The sequence below is a fragment of the Juglans microcarpa x Juglans regia genome, chromosome 5S, assembly GCF_004785595.1.
Source record: "Juglans microcarpa x Juglans regia isolate MS1-56 chromosome 5S, Jm3101_v1.0, whole genome shotgun sequence".
Lineage (NCBI taxonomy): Eukaryota > Viridiplantae > Streptophyta > Magnoliopsida > Fagales > Juglandaceae > Juglans > Juglans microcarpa x Juglans regia.
Genome location: NC_054603.1, coordinates 14,509,872 through 14,514,544, shown reverse-complemented (window position 1 = coordinate 14,514,544; position 4,673 = coordinate 14,509,872). Strand labels below are relative to the sequence as shown.

The 4,673-nt window shown below is 35.6% G+C and overlaps 1 long non-coding RNA gene across 1 annotated transcript; it reads left to right on the top strand.

The window, feature by feature from the left end:
- Positions 1–1,672: 1,672 nt before the first annotated feature.
- On the top strand, positions 1,673–4,448 carry LOC121267538. The gene is made up of 3 exons (XR_005941035.1): positions 1,673–1,705; positions 3,283–3,333; positions 4,072–4,448. It is a non-coding gene; the product is annotated as an uncharacterized LOC121267538 (long non-coding RNA).
- Positions 4,449–4,673: the final 225 nt, after the last annotated feature.

Sequence of the window (4,673 nt, the reverse complement as noted above, 5' to 3'; positions counted from 1 at the left end):
AATTTAAAACAGTAATAAAATTAAAAAATAATATTCTAATAATATTTTACTCAACTTTTAACTTATTGGATTTGTTGGGTTTTTTATTTCGGTGATTTTGCTTCTGATTTGGGTGCATCGGTATTTTTGGTTCTAGATTTTGCTTGTGATTTTTAGGTGATTTTGCCTGTTGTGATTTTTGGTTGATTTTGCCTGTTTTGATTTGGGTATTTTTTGGTGGTTATGGCTTCGACTTTGGTCCGATTGAGTCTACAATGATTGGAGTTGTAGTTCGGATTCAAACTCTAACAAAGTCGGAGTCAAAGTCGGAATTAGGGCTTTCCGACTCTTGTTAGACCTATAACTTGATAATATAACCTCTAACAAAGTTTGGGCATTTTGTTCCATTTGTAACCCTATTTTATATTTTAAGAGTAATGCTAGTTACAATCATGTGTTATATTTTAAGAGTAATGCTAGTTCAAAAATTAGATGTGTGAAATGAGAGAGAAGTGGGTTTTGTTGTGAGGATATTTTTGACATTTTACAATTGTGTGTTTTGGATGTTTCCAAACAGGGCTAATGGCAATATTATTTATTTTTGTTAACGGTGATGGCTAATGGAAAGAAAAATTAAGGTGGAGAGATATTTCTAAATTGACGAGAGAGACAATTCCCGTGCTTGCTTAGGTCATTGAGGCGATAGCGATAGCGATAGCGAGAGCAGCAGCGGTAGCGGCTAGCCTTGTCTTCGTGTTCTCCAATCGTTGGCTTATCACTTGAAGAACAATGGAGATGGACGACATGGGTCTTGTGGAATTGTTTGGTTATGACAAGCTGGAAAGAGAATTAATCCTCAGCCAAAATAATTTGTCTTCAACTTCGCCCGAATGTTGCGCGTTAAATGATTTCCGTGATGAGATGACACCAGAGGAAGCCTACTCCTACAGTGAACAAGTTTTGAACAATGACGTGAGTCTGACTATATTTGATCCGATCTTCTATTATCATTGTCAACGCCTACTCCAGCTTTAATTTTTTGTTTAATTCCTCCATCTTTTCGTGTCATTTGTTGGTTTAGGGCTTTGATGTTTCTGACATCCCTGGTGTCAATTATTTCCACCAAATTCAACCGTGCAACATAGACTACAACTATGATAAGTATAAACGGTATTCGCAGCTCGCAATAGACGAATACAATCGTCGTTTGAAGGTTTCTTTTCTTTTTTTTTTCTCTTTTATTATTATTATTAGTTATAAAAACTATTATCACCATCATCTTTTTAAACAGAAAATTGTGAAAATTCGTCATGGCTTTGATTGGTGTGTAGGATGCCAATGCAGAGTTGGAGTTTGTTAAGGTCTTGAAGGCAATGGGTCAGGCTTCCAGGGGAATCAGGTATTATATAACCTTCATGGCCAAGGATCTTGACGATGGAGGTGAGATTAAGACGTATCAAGCTGTGGTATTAGATGGTTTAGGCTACGTTTGGGTACCAAGAGTACCTCAAGTACTCTCACTACTATTCTTTACTTTATTATTACTTTTTACCTACTTTTTTACTATTCATTACTTTTTACCTACTATTCATTATTCTATTATTAATTTTTCACTACTATTTACAAACATTCTCAACACTTCTCAGGTATTCTCACTACCCAAACGTAGCCTAGGACTCTGAGACAGAGAATTCCTTTAGGCTAAAGCCCCCCGAGGATGAGCGAGGTAAAGCAAATTGATTCCATTGATTCTTGATAGCTTTGAGCCACTGTATGGCGTTGTCGTTTTCATATTTCTAATTAATTCATTGGTAGATAGATGAATCTGTTAATTATCTTATACATATATTTAGCTGTCCTTCCATGAGACTAACAAATATCCTATGTAATTGGACTAGGCTACTGGACCCTCTTATGCCAGTCATAAATTTTAGGGCCATGATTGGTTATGATCTCTGCGGAGATTCATATACTATATTAGAGTGGTAGCTCAATGGAGCTATTCGTTTTTTCATGTTTTCAGAAAATCAAAGACTGGTTAGGATGAAATTGATACTCATGCGCAATCTCCATGATATTGAAGTGACGGGTAAGAAAGATTCTTATCTGATAAAGTAACAGCAATAAAAAATGAGGTTCTTCACATTGTCTAGGAGATTACACTCGTGGATGAGATAAGCTGGATGTGTAGGAAGAGCACGGCTTCACAGTGCCATGCCCAGAGCACTTTGGTCTCAATTTTCAAATGTCTTGGGATAGTTTTGGTTATGCCCTTGGGAAGGGTGGAGCTAAAAGGGAAAATAGTAATCTTTGTCGCCTAGCTGTGTGGTGAATGATTCCATTATGCTTTAGTCTCTCTATGTTTGGACAGTGGCATATGATAACCTTAGCTTACTGCTTGTAGATTTGCCACTTGTTTACTGTGGCCGCACCTTTAATAAAATATCTATTACCCATTTAAAAAAATCAAAGACATGGTATTGCTTCCACTCTGAAATATACTCTATATCCCTCCCTAAGCCTCCACTGCTACTGTACTAATCCATAACTACCTTCTCATTCTATTAGATATTTATCCACCAACTCCTGATTTGAGCTTCTTGCCCTGTAATCCTCTTGTTCTCATTCCACAAACTATCGATCTTTTCTAACCATTATCTCTAGCCTATTTCTGTCAGTTATGCAGAAACTTTTGGTTATGGAAATGAGATGGAGCCTGTCTTGGAAGTCAATAGAGTAACATTTTCTAATCTTAACCGGACATTTTTTGGGCATTAACCTCTGATTGCTATTAGAAAGTGTTGGGCTTTAAACTTTTGGATTAATATATATTAGAAAGTGTCCGGTGTGTATAAATAGGAGATTGGTTACCAGAACTTTAATTTTTTGTTTAGCATTGTTCTGTTGTTGTGTTGAATTCAGGACATTTTTTTTAATATATATATATATATATATATATATTTTTATAAGTGAACAAATTTTATTGAGCAATGAATGGGCAAAGTCCAGTACAACACTCAAGAAGAAAATAACTGTTTGTCCTAACTAAGAAGGTGCAATTAAGACAAGAAAATCATGTAGGTCCATGCCATTGAAGTCAACAACAATGGTCCAAGTACATAGAGTTCCATAAAATAAAGCTTTAAGCTCCCCCAACTTTGTAATTTAAGAAAAGCTATACAGACTTTTGGTGTTGAGTTTGATTTTGATGAGTAATATTTTGTGTTGATTTTTATTTCTTTTATTTTTGATAAATCAATGTTGATTTTTATTTATTCTTTTTCTTGGTATTATTTCATGTAGATTCTGGCAGTCATGGGAAACAGTGGTTTTGGGAAGATCACCTTTGCTATGGTTAGTTAGTATTTTTATATTGAGTCCTTCTACCCAACTTCCCACTGTTAACCTCCGCACACCAGCTTACGTGTAAATATTTAAAATAAAAAAATGAAACGGTACGTTTTAGAGGTCCAGAAATTTACAAATCCCACCAGCTCATTCTTCTTCCGCATTGCAAATCCAAATTTACCCGTCACCCCTGCATTCTCTCCCGCCCAACTCGTTAGAAGTGTGTGGTGTGCGATGAGCCGACCGGAGGTTGAGTAGATTTTTCCTATATTATATGAGCAATGATATGCATCAGCCGCACTCTCCGCACACTCAACGTGATTTTTTTTTTTTTTCCTTCCTCAACACGGTGTACTGTAGCTGATGTAAATAATTTCTCATATTATATCACGAAAACACGATTTTTTTACTCAAATGCTAGTAATGATTTTCACTAATGACTATTGCTTCTCATGTTGTTGGTGCAATGATATGCAATACTGAAAGTGTTTGTTGATAATTTATGTTGGGTTAAATTTTAAAGATACACTAGATTACTGTCCTACTATCCTTTGTTGTTCAGACTACTATCCTTTGTGTCTATCTTTTTCTATCTGTATTTCATTTTTGGCCTAATTGTACTCAGTTAGATTATAAATGGGGAGAGAAGATCGGATGTGTTGGGCCCCCTCCAAGAAAGTAACAATTGAAGTGAAATAAATTTATCATAGTTTGAGTTCTTGTGATAATTCTCTTATCCCGCAGAAGATTACTTGGAGTCTTGCGTTGGGGGAAATTCTTGCTTACGATAATTTAAGGAGGTGATGGACGAAGGAGATAAATTGGTGCTTTATGTGTGGGAGGAATGGGGAAACAATGACTCATTTGATACCACTTGTCGAGAGGTTGTGCAGCCTCAGAATTACTCTGGACTTTGTTTTTGGATACCCGGTGCCAAAAAATAAACATAAATATTATTAGAATAGTTGGAAGATGTTAGTCTCAAACCTCCTGATTTAGCAACTTCGATAGTTTTTTTTTTTTTTTTTTGGCAATTCTATATGGATGGTTTTATGCACACCACTGACCTTTCTTGGTTTCCTTAAGATGAAACATGTTGTATTTGAAGATCTTTCAGAGGTGAAATGCATATGGAGTTTAAAAATGCTATTAAAATTCGGAAACATGAATTATACAAGTTACATGGAAAGATGATGCTTCTATTGTTTATTTAGACATTCTAAAGTTGGCCTGATGTTGCTTATTAATTTTGTTTTCAAAACTCCTTTGCTTCAAGCCTCCCCAATGGTACCTTAAGTGAGATTATGCTGCATGCTTTTGTCAATGTGAACTGGGTGTTTTTTTTT